The 20726-nt window shown below is 23.0% G+C and overlaps 1 protein-coding gene across 5 annotated transcripts in view; it reads right to left on the reverse strand.

The window, feature by feature from the left end:
- The window catches only part of LOC129618703 (protein tweety-like), a 32405-nt gene extending 11679 nt beyond the window's left edge, over positions 1-20726 (reverse strand). For all 5 annotated transcript variants that reach the window (XM_055533638.1, XM_055533637.1, XM_055533635.1 and 2 more), the window contains exon 1: positions 20596-20726. The gene's annotated coding sequence lies outside the window, so the exon portion shown is untranslated. The remainder of the gene's footprint in view (positions 1-20595) is intronic.

Genomic DNA, 20726 nt, shown 5'->3' on the forward strand with positions numbered 1-20726 from the left:
ACAATGTGGGTATTACAATTGATCACTATTATGACTCATCGAAAATTACCAATTAGTGTTTACATTCATTTTCATGCTTTAATGTTGTTTGTTTTTTTCCCACCATATTAAATACAGTGAGGGAGATTATTGCCTTCTAAGTTTTTCATATTATGTGTGAGTAAGAAAATTTTTTATGATTATTTACCTTTTTTATATATATACATATATATGAGACAATTTTCATGGAAAATATTTTAGAATCAACAAAATAAGTTAAGGTTTAATTTTCTTAAGAAATTAATTTTAGATAAGTGGCTGATTTGTCATATCAACGTTGCATCAATGATTAGATGCTGCGATGTTGTATCATTGATTATGGCTACAAAACGTGGAGATACTAAGATCTTTATTCTTTCAAAATCGACTCAGATGCTGTTTTAAAATCCATTTAGAGTTTATTATTTTTTAATTAAGTTTTTAAAAGACAAATTTACCACATTAGCTAGAACATAATAATTGTTATAAGCAAATCAAAATAGAATTGAGTAATTCTTTATTTTCTACCATCTTATTTTTAATATCGTATTTTTATTAGAATTGGCATCCTTGTTAAGATTTAGTTTTTAAAGTTACGTAACATTCAAGGCAAAGTAACAAAACTGTCAAGCATTGCAACATATGCAACTTTTATAATATGAATACTCCCTGTAGAGTTAATTTAAATATTCGCCTTGCTGAACACCTTTTACATAATATATGAACAAATGTGCAATATAGTACTGGCCACGTAAATATGTTGCTTAAAGGTCATTGTTTTAATATACACATACATTTTATATGGAAATTTTAAATTGGATTATAAAAATAAAATAATAAAATAAATTTTACATTGCCTATTACCAATACACAAGGAGTAACTAAATATTTATATATACATACATATTATATTGATTTAGGTTTGACTGCATATATACAGCATATACATCCATATAAAATTTAAGTATTAACATTTTATAGCGGCATTTAAATTTAAATGTATTTCGGATCATCTAAAGTTGAGTTTTTTGTTTAGGATTATTTGAAATATAAGATGGTATAATATGTATTCCTTGAAATTCTAATAATATTCAATGATGTATGTGAGAAGGTTACAAAACCCATTACGAGTACTATGAGCTTTTGTACATAAATTAAATATATCCGCATGATCTAATTACTTAATTTAAAATGCAATTATCTTTATAATTTTTATTTATGCAATGACTTTGTTCAAAGAAATTATTTTGTTAATATTATAGAAAAAATAGTGTTAAAATCCAAAGTTGAAATTTCCAGTTCCTTAAAAGGATTAAATTATTTTTATACTACATGTCTTGTAGACATAAAGAACTATTAAAGGCGATAGGAAGCCATTAAATTGAAATGAGAATCAACATGTGCATCCGTTTAAAAAAATGTTTTTTTTACTTGTGTGTTTTTTGTATTATTCTTGTGAATACTTGCATATAGTTAAGTTGTAAGTACTAACAAGTTTCTGTAATTGAATTTTATTTCCCTTTTTAAATATTTTTCATAAAAACTCTATTGTTTATGTTCTTAGTATATGAATTAAGTGTATATAATAATTATTGTAAGGAATGAACTCCTGTTAAAAACATTAGTAAAAGCATGTTTTATTAAAATTTTCATTTTTGTTTTTAATTTTATTTTCAAGTATTTAGAATAATTATTTTGAAAAAGGGTTAATTTTAAAAAAAGGAAAAGTCGTTCACTTAAAGACTTTTCTGAGAGTGGTAAGACTACTTAATTATTAAATTCATAAGAGGCAATATAACTAAAAGGATATTGGACAAATCATAATGCAAACGGATATTAGAACTTCTAGTTCTGGGGTCTTACAATGTAATTATTCGATTTTCGTGAAGCAATTTTCGTATTTGCAGAAATAGAAAGGTGGTACAAACTAATTGTTACTGAGTCATCATTTTTGCAAATTTAAAAGGCTCCAAATTTCTTTATTGCTTTCGTATTCTTAAACATTCAAGAGAAATTCGAGTTCTAATAATCACAAAAGGCTAATCAAACCACGCTTGTTTAATTAGCGAGTAATCTATTCGCAATTCAATGACGACGGGTTTTATATATCCTGTGTTTAGAATTTGTGTTTTTTTATAGATGTACAATTATGTAGAAAATTTTAAATTCATTCCAATTTTGTATCACTTTAAAAGACATGCTTACAAAAAAATAATATCACTCGATTTTAGTACATACAAGTTATACCACCATTACTCTTAAAAAATTTTTTTTAGATCTGTTTCCTATTTTTGGAAAAATTAGTTATTTAAAAGTTTCAACATTTATGGGTGATACTTAAAAAAATTTTTCTTGTTTACAACATTTTTGGGACTTTCAAAGATCATAACTTTAAGTGATCTATGTACGCAAACATTTTGTTTTAAGGAAATTAGTAACTATGACTAAGTTTTATTTGAAAACAATTAAGCTTTTTAATTATATTTTTAATTTAGCTTGTATTTTAATAGTCTTGTAAACCAGTGTCTTGTAAACCAGATGAAGAGAAGGACATTCTAAAAGTATTAAGCATATTGCATGGAAATATTGAATATTTTACCGTCAACAAATCAATATTGAATACATCATTTGAATTTATAATAAAATTAAATTGTTTGTAAAGTAAATTTGACTCAATTCACAATATTATAATAATTTTATTATTTATATTTATAAATTTGTGTGTCACTCTTCTTCATAATTTCATATACTTGTTACAATTTTATCAGTTCAACATGAAAAATTATTTGCGTTTCTATAATTTTTTCAAATAAAATTTAATTATTAATATAAAATAAAGGATCCGTCAAGAGTCTCTTTTATGATTTTGCCTTCTGCAAGAACCAAAAAAACAGAACGCGTTTATTTGATTTTGTTGTTAAAAAAAAAAAAGAATGTCTAGGAAATCAAAATCAATATAGCAATCAAATTCATAATTTCTTTGTTAACAATAATGTCAAATGAAATTATTTTTCACGAATTGCTTTACACAGCATTATCTATGTAGGTTATCCTACATAATTTCAGTAATATTTGTTATATAATTTTATGGCTTTTATTCTTAATAAATTATGTATGAAAAAATAGATCGCAAAGTCAACTAAAATTGATAATATTTTGGTGAGGGGCAAAAATTCTATTTTTAATTTTTGACATAATAAGAATTTTTTTTTTTTTTTGGTTTTTGTTTTGTTTTCGTTTTCATTTTGTTGCATTAATAACTATACTTGTTCTAAAAATATTTATTATCCTTTTTTGAAAAATAACACGATACATCTAAAGTATGTTTCAATGTGTGTTTATTTGTACATTAGTGAACTAAATTTTCTTCTTAGATCTTAAAAAAAATTTTTTTTTTGTTAATACAGTAAAATGTTTCTAAAATTACGCAGGCAGAAGAACAATGATTCAATTTCCAAAATGAAATTAGTGGATTTGTATTTTAATGGTTTTTTTGAATAACTCTGAAGACATAGTTCTGAAGGGGAAATAAAATTATTTAGTTCTGGTGAAACCTATTCAAAGATTTTTTTGTAAATATATTTCATTGAAAATGCGCTTAAGAAATGTAAAAACACAATGAGAAAGTAAAAGATTGCGAATTTTTAAAATTTAAGAATTGAAGAACAACGATTCAATTTTAGAATTACAAAAAAGTTCTAGATTAAATTCGCGTCTTATAAATTTGCATATACTTTACTTAAAAATTAAAAGCCTAGAATGCAAATCTTAACCTTAAAAACCTAGAATGTAAATCTTAACCGTAATATAAACAAAAGTTTATATTACGGTTAAGATTTGTATTAAAATATAATATTGCATAAGTTTGGGAGCAATCATACTATTGAAATTTATTTTAAATAAAATTTGTACTAAAGTAAACACTAATTTACATTTTTAATTAATTATATTGATTGAGACAGTGCAACGGCATCACATCAACGGCTTCATTAGGTTAGATGCTAGAGAAAAAATTTATATTACAAATTAACGATCTTACAGCCTTGCGAAATCTTTGGGATTAAATTCAAAGTGATTAAAAATGTCGTAAACCTTTAAAATCATGTCTTGAATAACAATTCTTATAATAACTTAAAGTATGTTATCATATAGCAAGTTGACTTTATTTGAATTCTACTGTATTTAAATTTCTATTTGTTCTATTTGAGTGAAGTATACAAAAGTATGCAACTATGTATGTATAAATATGTATATGCACTTATATAGAATCGCGTATATGCATGTTATGAATATATATGAAATTTTCAATGACTCTTGTAATGTGACCTCAACAGTATTTAATTTAAATCCATACTTGTATATGTATACCATAAATTGTGTATACAATGAATGTACATATTTATATTTTTATACAAAGGATCTAACAATTATTTCTTTTTATTTAAAAAAAAAATCATATTTTATTTTCTTTCTTTTAAATGCTCTATAACTGCAAACATTTATCTGTACTTATATTTGCTTACCAAGAGAAAGAGTGGTTCAAGTGCGAGAATTTTAATTTTTGAAAAATCGCAATTAAATTGCTCTAATATAATTAATACTTGCGTTTTTCGAAAGTAAATTCAAATTTACTATTGGTGTTCATTCTTTAATTAAAATATTTTAAAAAGTTTAAGATCTGTAAAACGAAAATGGAGTAGAATTTGCAAGTATTTGGCTTATATTCTAAGATTCAATACGTTAAGAGACACCGATTTGTGATAGAAATTTTAAAAACATTTTACAAACACAAATTATCTGTAGAGACCTAGTTTGTGTTTATTATAATAATAGTACGATGGATACCGTTACCAGCAAAAGTAATGCTGGTAACGGTATGGAAAACTGATAGATAATCTTATCCTACACAGATTAATTCTAAAATTAAAATATTATGTTTTTCTTAAATTAGAACACCATTGAAATTCTCTCAGAATTCTTTAATTTATATCAAAAATTTTTATTATTTTTGATTGAAAACTGAATAATTATATATTTAGTAACTAATTAATAAACTGGACAAAACATTATTTTACTTGAATTTAAGCTTGATTAAAAATTAAAATCAATGTTGAATTAGAAAAGGAACTACTTGTACAGACTTTACGCACCAAAAAACGGTCGAAATTTCATGTTTTATACATTTACAACAGTGTGACTCCAGATTATCTATGGTATATACAAGATGATTCAGAGAGTTATACCTTTGATTACAGGATTAATAATGGGCAAAACTTTTGTTCTGAGGAGTGAATGCCAAATCTCAACGGTTTTCAAGACATTGCGATTTAAACCAATTTTTCACGAAATTTCTACTTGTCCCAGTTTTTTCTCTTATACATAACTTCCGTTCCGAAAAAGATGGCAGCTTCAAACAAACATTTTTTGATAGGGCTAGAAAACAGCATAAAATGAACGCATTATTGTTTTTGTGTTTTGTATGATTTCGGAAACACAAGCATTCAAACTTTAGAAAATCATTTTTGATCCTCTAAACAATGGAATATGTTGTTGTAAACCTTTCTGAATCACTTTGTATACATTAAGAACATTAATGTAATGTAAGTATTCTTAAAAGCATAAATAAAATTTTATTTGTATGTATGTGCACAATGCAAGGATTTTTATATTTTCTTTTAAATTTTTATGGTATAAAAAAAATATTGTTGTACTTTGCAAAAATATCATTTCGTTTCCATCATATATGTTTGTATTTATAAAAATGAAAAAATAGAAACAAGAAAACATATGAATTACTTAAATATCCCCATATATACAGATTTTGATCGTTTAATTGCATCCTTTTATATGAATATCTTTTTTTTCATTTTTATTTCATAAATATCCTTAAAATAACACATTTTTTTTTGCTGTTTTATGTGACATCTGCTCTATTGTGTATCAGAATATTTTGGATGATTTCCAATAAGGATTTTTATATTGATTGTATATTGTATATAGATATGTAAATTTCAATAAATGTAGTGTGTATATGTATGTATATATTTGGTTTACATTATTTCTTATCTATTTCATCGTTTGTCACACATGAGAGCAGTATACAATATATATGAGAACAATATATTAATGATGAGTGATTCTTTAAAGTATTGAATAATATTTTTCACAATTTTTGTATTTTATAAACATAAAAGAGTGGAATGAAAGTTGGAAATGAAGAAGATGTGATATGAATATAGATATTTTTTTTACATATATAAGGATGTAGATATAAAGAGGTTTTCTTGCCCTCATTATATCATCTGATATAAAACTTAAAGGCCAATAAACTTTCGTTAAGATTTATAAGTTAAATAAACTTTTCATTCTTTTCATTATTTTTATACACTTTTTTTTCATTCTGTTTTGTTTGCGTTTTTTTTTCTTATACTCAAAGGATTTTTCATTTTTGTATTTTATTTATTATTCTGTATTCAAATATCCTTTTATAACCTATATAATATATGTATATATGTAATATTATACATGTAAATTATGTAGATAAAAAATGTAAATTACGGAAGAGAATTGAAATATTCGAATTTTTGTCTATATTAACTTTTAATATTTAATAACTTGTATAATATTCTTTGTGTATAGTTTTTTTCCATTTAGACTGGCTTTTCGCCTACTTACTTACTTCAATAAATACTCGCGTAGGTATATGTATATATGAAATCCAATATAAATTTAGTACATAATTATTACATATTCGTATAAATGTGTAAGTGTAAATTATTTTCTTTTTTTTCGTGTATATTTTTTTCCCTGTGAGTTAATGAAGAACATGAAGTCAGAATTACACATACATACTTTCAGGCAATATATTATACAGTATTAGTATCTATTAAATTATTTCCTTTTTCTATAATGTAAAGATAACATCCATATATATATATATATATATAGAAATCTGGTCCATAACAAAGTAGCATTTATAAGGATATACAATGAACGTCTATACTCTGTATATTATGATGAAAATTTTCGTTCGTTCGCTCTAAAATTATTATAGATATTTCGGTATATGTTTGTGTTATATGACGTGATGGAAAAAAAATATTGGTGTTGTGTAGGTGCGTGTTAAAAATAGTAATAATAATTTTTAAAGAATATTGCCAGATATTTACACAGATTATCCAAAGTTTCAAAGAGAAATATAACAATTTTTTAAGTGTTAAAATTATATGTAACTAATACTTGAAAAAAAAAAAACAAAAATAAATATAAAAAATTCCAAGTTACAAAACAAACTATTGAAAATGGGTAATCTACTGTTGAATAAAGGGTTAGAGATGTTGTAACATCCTATAAATGGTCCTTGTGACCTTTTCTTAAAATTGTGAATTGAAATTGGTATACATTTTTTATAATGAAATATCATATTAAAATAATAATTTATTAAAATAATAATATTGCCGCATTGAATATACATGTAATCCTTTTTAACGAGCTATAAATTTTGAGAATTTGAGTTCAATCGAGAATAAAAATGTGATATAATTTTTATTGATCTCTTCAGTATAACTGTATCAAGTGGTATATTTGTACATCAAATTTTTAAGGTGAAAACATGAGATAAACCATAACACTATTTAATAGATAATACTATTTGATGTACTAATACGTCATTTACATCAAATACTGTAAAATAAAATGTAAAGGAACGCTATAATAGATAAATTTAATATAACTTTTGTTATAAATGAGAATGTGATCTTCAACAAGGAACTCATGTAAATATTTTAATTAGATTTGTTTAGATTTGAATATTTGAATTTATCTTTTTTGTCTGGTTAAAACCGAATATTTCTACAAGTCCTAGACATTAGAACTGCATATATTTGAAATATTTAAACTGTAGTCTACTTCAAAATCTTCAAATAGAAATCAAACAAAAAATCTTATTTAATAATTAATTTATAAAGCAAATAGATTGGTATTTGGCAACACTAATTTAAGTCCCAGCAAAGGATATATTTTTGTAAAAATGTCTGTAACATTTACATACTTACATACATTCATTGTTACAACGAATATTTTTATTATTTCCAATTTGAACGTGAACGTGCGTCCATGTATACACATATTTCAACAGTAAAACCACAAAATATTATTGTTGAAATTTCGAAAGTTCGAAGTTTCTAATATAGAATTGAAGTCTCGAATTTTGTTGTTTTTTTTTTACTTTCGCAAATAATGTCATTTAGGAATTTTTTACATCCTTTTTACGATGATGTTTTTTCGAAATAGAAAATAAAAAAAAAAAATGAGAAAAGGACGAGAAATGTTTATTAATCAATTCTAGGATTTTGTTTATGTGTGCATATTAAGTTTTACATTTTATGTGTAATATTTGTTTGATAAAAATTTTTTACATTCATTTTTACATTTTCGAAAATACAAGAAATATAGGCTGTTTCTTTTTTCTTCCTCTTTAATTTAGTTTGTTTGTCTTTTCGAAATTCGGCTAAAAATTTTTCATTGTTATTTTGTGTACACTTTCTATTTATTTATTTTTTTTTTTCTGGTACAGATTTTTTGTTTGTTTGTTTTTGTTTTTTGTTTCACTTTTTTGAGAGTAAAAAACTCATTAAAATTTTTTCAGATTATAAAAAAAAAAATTTTATAAGGAAGATTATTTTAGTGTAAATGGGGTGATGAATAAAAATAGAAAATTATAAATTTATTTTCAGTACAAATGTGTTTGTTTTTCTCCATATTATCCATACATATGTACATACATAATATTTATGTATGACGTAAATGTTTATGTGTGTTGAATTAATTTAAATAAAAATATATACATACAATATACTATTGTTTGAATGGTGAATAACAAAAAAAAAGGATATATTGTAGGCAAAACAAATATTATATGCATGTATAAGTGTATATGCATATATACAAACCTACATATACATATATAATATTAATAGAAAGCTATATACAATATATTTTAATTGTTTTTCGGTGTTGAACATTTTAATTATTCAATTTACACTCTTAGCATTGAATTTATTTAAATTAAGGATTTTGACTTTTATTTTAATTAAAATGTTGAAATATTATGTTTGTTTGTACATGTATGCAATATATGTATACATGTATAAATTGAATATGTTGTACTAAAATACATATTGTATTATATATATAAGTATGTGTGAATATATTATGGGAACATTTCATTATAAAATTATTAAATTTTTTATTTTATTTGAAAAATAGAACAAATTAAACTGAATTATAAATGACTCTTATATATATAAAAATATGAAAAAATTATATGCAATATATATATATATATATATACATGTATATGTACACGCATATATAGTGCTTATAATGAATAATATAAATTTAATGAAATACGAATTTGATTTTGTTGTGAAGCAAGTTGCTTATTTTTTATTTTGTGTTTTTAATTGCAAATCAAAACTAAAATTAATTTGTTCTTATAAGAGGTCTTAAAAAATAATCGTTTAATATTTTAGTTTTTAATTGGTGACTATTTTTTGTTCAAATGAAAATATTTTAAATGATTTCTTCCTTAATATCAAACATTTCTATTATGTTAACAATATTCCGGGAACCTCAAAGCCAAGATTTAAATTTTTTTATGAAAATTGTTACCATTAATAATACCTAGGTTATAATAAAATTTGGACAATATACGGATTTAAATGTAGTAAATTATTGAATTTTGTTTAACTTGATACTCGTATAAGCAATTTTTCAGCTAAAAACTGTAGTTTGAGGTATAATACGTAAAAAAAACCATAATTCCTTTTCGTATACGGTAGATTTCCATTCCACACAGTTTTACAAAGATTAACCTGTTGAAATATCTTGCATAGTCTTTCTTAACGACACAAAGATTGAAATTATATTCATTACGAACGGGGAAAATTTTATCCCAAGTAACTTAGTAGACATATTTTCAAGTTTTAAAGAATTTCCTTATTAATTTATTTCCAGACAAAAATACTTTTATATTTCTCATGTACATCATGTGTCTTATATTTCTCTGGTCATGTCTGGAAAATGTTCGTTTCTTATAAAATACTTGAATAAGTTCAGTTCCAGACAATAAAAATTTTATATTTTAAATTCAAGTTGAACGGAGCAAGCATGGCTTTCACAAAATGAAAAAACTTTATAAAATTAATTCTTCAAATTAATTTAGGTAACTTCTTCTAAATTTCATTCCAAATTATTGTAATAATATTAAACTATTTTAAATTAAGTTTATCAATTCTATCTCATTCTTGCCTTAATATTTTTATTAATTTATGAAATATAATTTTTTTTTTGTATAAATAAAATAAATGTATTTTAAAAATTATTTGAAATTTTAACCATATTTAAACTTTTAATATAACCAAAATGTATAAACATATCAAACTGCGAATGGTATGTAGCTTGGGCATTTTTAGCAAAAAGAAATTTTTTTTTGTAATGTAAAAATGTTTTATAAAAATATTAAAATGAATGTTTATTTAAACAAAATGCGGCCGTTTATAAATTCTTAGAATTTCATAAACTTAGATCGATTATTTGAATAAACTTCTTGAAGAGTATTATGAAATTGTAAACCCATTTTTTACATTTTTTTAATTTAAATTTTAAAATGCGTACTTCTTATATAAACATTAGAAGAAAGTGGACAAACTTCTCAAACTCATATACATACGAGTAGATACTATAATTAACTTTCCAATTGCCTGAAAATTATTGTTACAAGTAAATTATGACCGAATAATTAGAAACTTATACAAATGAAATGCATTAACATTGATTTTCGGTAATTATAAGTTTTTCTAATTCAATAAACTTAAAATCTAGCTCCAGAAAAGTGTTACAAAATAGTTCAGTTAGGCCACTTGTAATTTTAATTTTAAAATTAACAATGATCGTTTGATTTCGTAGAGTTAAGAGAATTATATAACAGCAATATAAAAAATTTGTTTCGAATATTTTTCTTCCATATCGTTGAATTAAAAGCCCTCAGAGAAATAACAGAAACCATTTTGAACATTAAACAAAACATTATTATTTTTTTTTTTTGTTTTTGTTTTTTTTTATAATAAAATTTAATTTCTTTCAAGCACACTTCTTTGGAATTTTATAAAAACTTTCCTGACTATACTACTTATAGAGAGAAAGTTTCAAATAGAAATTTTTCTATTTTTATAAAAAATTTGCCAAAAAAAAAAATATTAAATGTAAGCATTTGATATAGTAAATATTTTTTTTCATTGCTTTTAAACAATTAAAAACAGCAATGTAAATTGTTAAATTTGGTCTTTCATCTGAAGGAATTTGTTATTGAATTAAATTTAATTTGTTAAAATAAACAATAATAAAAACATCAGGTATAAATATTTGTAAAAATTGAAAAGAAGCATAGGCACTCCATTTTTATGGTGCATTAAAAATTATTCAAAATAAAATTCGATTGTTTTCTTTATTAGTAAAATAGCCATGGGACATTAAACATATTGAAGCTATGAAATTTGAGTTTAAGGCCATGACTTTGAATATCTACAAGAATTTTCGCTTCGCAACATAATTTTCAGTTAGGACATCGTAAAAATTAGAAAGAAATATATTCGAAACATTTTCGAAATTGAAACAATTTTGTTGTAAATTGCTTCATAAAACTTTAATTTTGATTGTATAATGTATAGTATTTCAATATTACCGAAAAATTATTTATTTACTATCATTTATTGTAAAAAAATATTTTCAACTTAATTAAAGCCGAAATTTCAGTGTGATTTCACCATCAAAAATCACTTTCTAAGAAGGAAAACTAAGCGGAAAAATTTTGTTTTTACAAATTCAGAATACGAAATGTCATATAAATGTATGGTTTATAAGTTTGTTTATTTATAGGTCACATTTATATTTACATTTATATTTGCAAAGAGTACGGCTACAGTAGGAAGTTGATTTTTATAAAGAGAATTTCAGAACATCGCGATTTAATTCTATTGTACTCGTACTAACTAAAAAAGTCAAAAAAGTCCCAGGAAGTGATTTTTCATCACTTACCATGTAAAATACTTTTTAATGCGGGGTTATCTGAAAATCAATTTCGAATATTTACTACAAATAGATTCGGACAGTTCTATAACCCCAAAAACTCACAATATCAGAGGTTAGAATTTAACTCATGACAAATTTCAAAGTACAAATTTTCATAGCAATTTTAATCTTGCGGCTGACTTCAGGGATTTTTTCGGATACATATGTTATACTCTAATAAAAACTTTTAAACATAAGTCATAGTGAATTAATTTTTGAAAATGCAATTAATTTTAAAATGAGTCATTAATATTATTGAGAAGAAGTATTAGTTGAATATTTGCAACGAAGGTTCAACTTCAAATTTAAATGATTGAATGAAAAAAGTTTTAATAAATTTGTTGAAAACCTTAAAATAAATACAAATTAATTTTAATCATAATCATTTTAATCAGTAGGAATGAGCCAATGACTAGGATGTTGTATGCCGATTGTTTTGATCTTGGTGCGTGCTTGTAAGAGTACTCTTCGCTCTTCACTTTTTATTTTATTATAACAGTATTTGGTATTGAAATTTGTCTCCTATTGTTCTTTTTTTCATAGAAATTAATCCAAAAACTTTATGCCAGTTGTACTAATGCACTTTAACCCTTAATAATCCTTGACCATTTCCCTTTCATTGCTCATTAAATGGTAAGAATTTTGATTGGCCTTCTGATAGCCATATTTTGTGTATCTAAATGATGATTGATGTCGCTCTTCCATGCAATATTGGTTTAAATGATAGTTGGTTTAAGCAATTCATTTGACAATAAAAATGACAAAAAATTCAAATGATAACAAACTAAATTTTTATATATTGAATTAGAATCAAACTGAATTAGAATAAATTCCAAAAATCTAGTTCCAATAATCTAGTAAAATAATTTATATTTTCGGCAATTTGTGTTCCAATTTTCTAATTTTATGCATGAAATTTGAAATACTAATTAAATATTATGCATAAAATTAAATATAGCATTTAAATATCTTGGAAATTAAGGAATAAATGGTGAGGAACCTAGTTAAGACTTATATTCCTTAATTAGTATTTACGAGGGTAGAAATTAAAATATGTTTTGCTAGAAAACTCAAACTACAACCAGTATTATCCTTATTATATAACAAAATTTAGCGTTTTTGCCACTGAATATTACGACATTATTTTTTTTAGCAAACTATTAAACACAAAATATACAATCAACTCTTTCCGCATACGAAATAAAAATTTATTTGACAACTTTAAGTATTAAACTTGCTTATGTGATTTGGAAAATTTTTAAGGAATTTCACAAAACTGAAAGGTGCAAAATAATTTTTTTTTGTTAATCAAGATTTAAATTGTAAAAAATACTTTATATTTTCTATATTAAAATAATAAATACTACTTAAATAAATGTGGGGTAATATGATTTCCAAACATGACTATAACAACACTTTGTATTGTTTTAAGTGCAAAAATAAAAAAATTTCTTTCAAAAAACCAAAAGCCCCACTTTTATATATTTTAAGTTTTATGACATACATATAATATACATACAATATCTTTTCTAAAAAATTAAAAGTTTATAATTATAAACATCATGGGAAAATGAATTTATTCTCTATGGCAACTTTTATGATTGCACATAAATTCAATGTTTATATAGCGAATTTGTTAAGTGGTGGAAAAGTAGTTCATATATTGCGTGTAAATGTTTATATTAACAAATTTTTATGTGTTTATCGCATACATGTTGGTATATACGGTCTTATGTAATATACCATTTTATTTTAGAATATTGTGTATATGTTTTAAAACAATTTATTTATTTTACGAATTTAACATATATTTGCATTTTATGAGCAGTTGTACTGAAGCTATTATTATATAAGTATAAATATATCTCACAATACTCGTACTATATATACATTATGTATTGTGATTTAAATTTGTATTGAAAACTTCAATTGAATGAATGAATTGACCAAAATTTTTGCACATTGACAACAGTGCAAAATTTAAATTATAATTCAATTTCATTATTTTAATTGTATGCATACTTATATATACAATGTCCTAATTAATTTACTTATTTATATTATTCTGTTAGTTATTTGAGTAAATAAATAATTGGAGAAAATTTTGAAAATGCAGCTATACTTGAATGCAGCTATAATTGAAATTTTGTATTTATACATATAATTTGAATATTTATTTGAAATAAAATTAGTGTTTTTCATGTAAAAAAGGGAATATCTAGTTCAATAAAGGCATTATTGGATGACAAAAAATCTGCAAATATAAAAATATATCGAAAGTGTTTTTATGTTTTGAGATTGTAGAATAATTATGGAGTTCATAAATATTTTTTGCTTTAAGGATGAAACCTGGAACACGTAGTTGACAGTACTAAGGTTTCGCGCGCGGTTAAGCTCTTTTGCCTCAATGTAAATAGTAAATAAATCCCAATATCGTCAAAAAACTCCACTTAAATCCTTTAATATTAATGTTAAACATTAGAAATTAAAACCAGAGTAGCCCTCAACACCATGGTAACTTTTGTTAATATATTAAATAAATTGATGATCTTTAAGTTGATTGATAATTAATAATTTAACGGGATTTATAAAGTTTAATTTTCCATTCTAGAGAAAAAAATTTCTCTTTACTTGTCTGATTTGGATTATTGATTTAATAAAGTTGGGTCAAACCTATGGTTTGCATTGTAGCACTTTTAACTTAAACAAGTACTGCTGAATAAAATTATTTTCATTCATAAACGAAACTATTTCTAGGATTGCATATATTTAGGATGAACGATTTATGCAGGCTTTGAAATAAAGAGGGGTTAACATAATGCTCAATTTTAAGGGTTATTTGCAGGAGTTAAGAAAAATAATTATATTTTTTAATGCCATGGAATTTACCGTTAGCTTTTTGCTTTTATAGAAATTTGAAAAAGCTTGTGGTTTCGAAAATATAAGGCATTAAAAATTGAAATTTTACAAATTTCAAGAGGCGATAACTTGAGAGGGGGTGGAGATGGAAAAAAAATTTCTAAACGGAATAAACTATTTATTAGTATCTAAAAGTTGCTAAAATTTCAGGCTCCTACAAATTGGGGTCTAGAAGAAAAACGAAATCAAAAATTTGGAAAAAACGGTTTTTAGATAACGGTAAATTTGAACGGCCATTTTGTTTTTTTAAAGTTTAACTATAGTATGCCACGATAGGAGAAGCAACCCACTGCTTTTTTGCGTTTGTAAAGTTTGAAAAATTCTTATGGTTTTAAAAAAGGCCATTTTCAGGGTTTTGGGGAGTATAACTTTTAGCGGGGGTGAGATAGGTAAAAATTTTGTTCTACGGAAATAAGTTTCTAGTAAATATCTATATACATATATATAAAAGTTTAGCTTTCTATCTTCAAGGGTATAGAAGTTTTGTAAACATGTCCATGGACGGACGGACAGAGTGAAACTAATAAACACTTTTTTTTAAAAAGTTTCAGCGATAATTATACATAAATCGTTAAAATTTCATGGAATATTAACCAATTATTACATAGAGAAGAGTTCTTACCAGATTATTGAAAATGATAGACTTTCTCATTATCTGATAGAAAGTTATAGTGTAAGATTACATTTTTACCTAAAATGTTTCATCTCAAAGATAAAAAACAATGAAAATGAGGGTTAAATAGTTAAAGAAAAATTTAAAACAAGTCGATGCAATGTATATATAATATAATATTGCGGTTATTAAGGCTTGCGAGAATGTCATATCAGATTCTCAAATATTTAAATATTATGATGTTAAATATTATTACTTTATTTTATATTAATAACAAATCAATGTAGTTTTTTTGTATAACATTTATTATTTCCGCACTGTGACACATTTATTATTTAACTATTTTCTGATTTCCTTTAATTCACCCATACTAACATATTACAGATTTTGATGCCCACTAAAATTCCACTTATAAACTATTCCACACTTATTAACACTATAATAACAATAAATTTTGATATATATAAATATGTACGTTATATACACAATTTGAATACAATTTCCATATTAAAATTGAAACTAAAACTCTTAGTTTTTTTAATGACTAAACTAATGTAATATTAACAAAGAGACTTAAGAACTTCAATTTACATTATTACATATATATAGAAAATAAAATGAAAAACCTTTTAAAACATTAAGTTTTTGAATATCATGAAAGAAAATATAGAATAAAATTCAATAAAATTAAATTAAACTTTTAACATAATAATGTATATAAAATATACAAATATAATTAAACCAATTAATATTTGAATATATGTAAACTAATTAGATATTTGAAGAAAATTGTTAAATATATACCCTTAGCAGATATGCATACAATTATATAAGTATACTAGAAATACCATATACAGATACGAACATTATTGCACGCTTATGTAATTTTTTTTAATTCCTAGACAATATTTAATTAGCATTATATAATGTGTATATGTATAATTATAAGTTATATAATATTGAATGTAACTTTCAACTTTCCACATGCGGTACATGTATAGTTAGTTAGTTACATATGTATAGCTGTTATATGCCAGAAATAATATATTTTTACATATTATATACCTAAATAATAATGATCTAATAAAAATCGCATAAAAAATAGATGTGCGCTAAATTATAAATAAAGTATATATAGGTACATATAAATATGTTTATATGTACATAGTTATACTGTTATAAAAAGGGATCGATTGCAATAACTTTTGTTTATATCTTTTAAACCATATATATATATATACATATTTTATAATAAAATTGTTTGTATGTCCTTATATAACAATATATTATATTTATTTTTATAAAATGCATTTTGTATATGTATATACATACATATATAAGGCACGCTTACTTTTAAATTTTAAAAAAATTAATATTGACATTATAAGTATAATAGTAAGAAAATGTAAATAATAATAAAAAAAAAAACAGCAAACTAAAATTATCTTTTCCGTCTGGTTCCTGTCTTCAAAATGTTATACATACATTTCAATGCAAATATACTTATATGTAGTATACATAATATTTAAGTTTCTGCATCTGCCTTTAAGGAAATTTAAATATAGAATGCTTGCTATACATAAAATGCTCCGTATAATAAATATATACTGCGTATATGATATATGTATACAAAATTATAATATTGTGTTATATGAATGTATATATAAATATTTTCTCTATATATACATTTATTTTACTTAAAAGAAAAAAAAATTGGATCGTACATATGATTCTTGAACCTGGTTTTCTCTTTTTCCTGTAATTTTTTTTAACCTTTCAGAGTATATTTTTTGGTATAAACTATTACAGGAAGATGTCGTTTATGATTCTCAACTGTTGTTGTATAATATATAATTTAAATAAATACAATGTAAATAACCACCTACATAATATATATATATATATATATATATATATATATATGTATAAAACATTATGTACCTATGTAATTATGTAAAACGAACAGACAAATTATTATATATATTTATCCATGTACAAATAATATTGTTATACATACTCATATAAAAGATGTAGAATAGAATTTTAATTAGATTTACTGTATAGAAGAGAAAAAAAAAGATGTACGAGTATGTAATTATTTACACAATTTCAATACATAGTTTATATTACATTACAATAGCTATTAATTATTTTATAGAAAAAATAAAAGAAAACTACAATAATGAATGCTTTTAATTTAAAAATTGAATAAATTAACTTTGAAGATTTTAGGGAAGAAAAAATTTTTACAAAGGAAAATAGATAAAACAATAGAGAAATTTTTGTAAAAAAAAAGAAGAGAAATTGCAATTATTTTGCACGATATACAGACATTCACCTTACATACATATATATTTATTATTATGGAATGGATACAAGCATATTTTATTTACTTGTATTACATATTAACAGGTATATTCATTGGTTGTATGTATTTGTTAACAAAAAAAAAAAAGGGTTTTCTTTTTGTTCCTTTTTTTTTGATATCATTGAATTTTGAAATGAAAATATTTTGCAGACAGGTTGGGTTACTAACATTTTCTTATAAGAATAGTAAAAAATAAAAAAATATTTCGAATTGGAATGAAATTATTAATTTTCAAAGTATGATGAATTTTCTGGGAAAAATATGCACAACTCTATTTTTCTTTTTGTTATTTTTATTATAAAAGTTGGAAAATTTTTATTTTATTTTTTATTCTTATATTTTATTTTTCAATTGTCTCTCTTTAGAATGCACTTTTTTTTTGTTGTTATCCTATGAACAGGTTTTTAATCATACATATGACATTTCATTTATTAAATAGTTTCTCTCTTTTCTCTTGGTGTATGCATCAAAAGAGTAATATTTTATAGTTTGCGAATATTTATTTTCGAAAAAGGGTAATTATTAATATTCTATATATGAACATCATAAGCATATATATTTATACATGTATATATGATATGTCTGAATTTGTATAAATGTAAAATGTAATTTTGAGTAATAAATTTTCGCAAAATCGAAAATAAAATTATAGTAAAAGTATTTTATTTTTTTCTTATTTGTCTATTCATATATAAGAACTTGCACATATTATGTTTGTATTGGAACATTATACGTATATGCCATATACATGCATACAAATACAAATAAGAAAATCACAATCAATAATAAATGAAAATTCGAATTATTTTTTATCATTTACGGTGAAAAAAAGTATCCTTAATTTTTTATTTTGATTTTGTTTTTTTTTGTTATAAAAATAACAAATAATTTAAAAATGAAACTATGTAGATAATATTATTTATATGTATGTGTGTGCGTATAGATTTAAAGAATTTAGAAGAAATGTGTATATGTATAATATAGCATAAATTATAGCATTATTTTGATATCAGTGCGATTGTGGGTATAGATTTACTCGTATATACTTTCATAGTTTTCAATTGATCTAAAATAAGAATTGATCAAAATAAAAAAAAAATAACATAGAATAGGGTAGTTTTTTAAATGGTCATATAAGAGTAAGCACTCAGACACTTAGATTACAGCGAATAAATACTGAATACAGTAAATAATGAAAATTTTTTGTTAAATTTTGCGGTTTCATGAGTTCGGTTTCTTGTATCAAAATTTTTGAAATGATATTTTTATTAAATTTTTAAATTTATTTTTTATTACAAATCCAAATAAAATGAAATAAAGTTAATTTTCTATTGTATTTTATAGGTCTGCTTTTACAAATAATTTAAATTTTCAACAAAAACTCCATTCTTTTGTATTGAAAATTTATTAAAAATTACTATAATAGTTTACAATTTTCTCTAATTTTAACCTATAATTACATACTTGTATATGCAAGTTTATATTTAGAATGATAGAAAACAACACATGAAATAAACTGGTAAAATCGTATATGTAATTTATTTCTACTCTCAGAAATAAGAGAGTTGAACCAAAGTAGCAGCATTGGAAGGGTAAATAAGTTCATTGAGCTTCATCGTTTAATGCGTGGTACGATTTTATTAAATAAACAAATTTTTATACCAACAATTGCATTAAAACATAGTTATGTTATTTGATAGTGTAAATTTAATAAACAGAATAATAAAATTCCATAAATTGAATTCAAAAAAGGTAAAAAAATTATCAAAAATTTTGGCAACTTTCATTATTAAAATTTTACAGAAATAAAAAGGTTATAATTGTTCCACAGGGAAAATCCATAAAAACTTCTGAATATTTCGCATTCCATTTCAATGTTTTAAGAATTTTTAAAAATTAACATTTTTAATAATTTAAAGCAGAATGATATTAAATTTGAACTGAATTTGTAAAGATTATGAACGTGTCTATTTAACGTAGATCTCTTTGTAAGTGTTCTTAACATGTTTTGGTTGTTAATTTAAGAGGAAACGATTTGTCAATCGAAGAGAGTTAAATTTACTCATGAATTCGACTGGATTTAAAAAAACCACTGATTTTAAGATTCAAATAACTTTATTTATTTTCAAATATGAAAATTTTATAGTAACATTGTTTCAACACACAAATTAGCTTATAAGCGATTTATGTAGAGAAATAAAAAATTCCCGTCGTTTCCTATATGAAAGCACAGTAGTTGTTTAAAAAAAATAATATTTATTTTCAATAATTATGATAATAATATTGTCAATTATATTGAGATTTTACTGTAACTGTATAAAGCAAATTATAATAAAAATAATGATTGAAAGAGAGAAACAAAAAAAATATTTATTCCTTTTCTCAAATTTCATTTTCAATTTCATTTGTATGTGTATAAATTAATATAACCCAAACATATGTGTACCCAAATATATTTATTAAATATATGGAACATATATACATATGTATATATAAATGATTGTGTAAATAAAATATTGTAAATGTATTGTATATTTTGTATACCTACTTTATTTAGAAAAATATATTCTCCTTTTTAGTTTTACGAATTTTAATATACATAATATGTATGCATTATTATATGATTTTTTTGTTGTTTCTTTTATATTATTAAATATTTATTATTGTTTTCATATTTTC

The sequence above is a fragment of the Condylostylus longicornis genome, unplaced genomic scaffold (assembly GCF_029603195.1).
Source record: "Condylostylus longicornis isolate FDR11 unplaced genomic scaffold, ASM2960319v2 ptg000010l, whole genome shotgun sequence".
Classification (NCBI taxonomy): Eukaryota; Metazoa; Arthropoda; class Insecta; order Diptera; family Dolichopodidae; genus Condylostylus; species Condylostylus longicornis.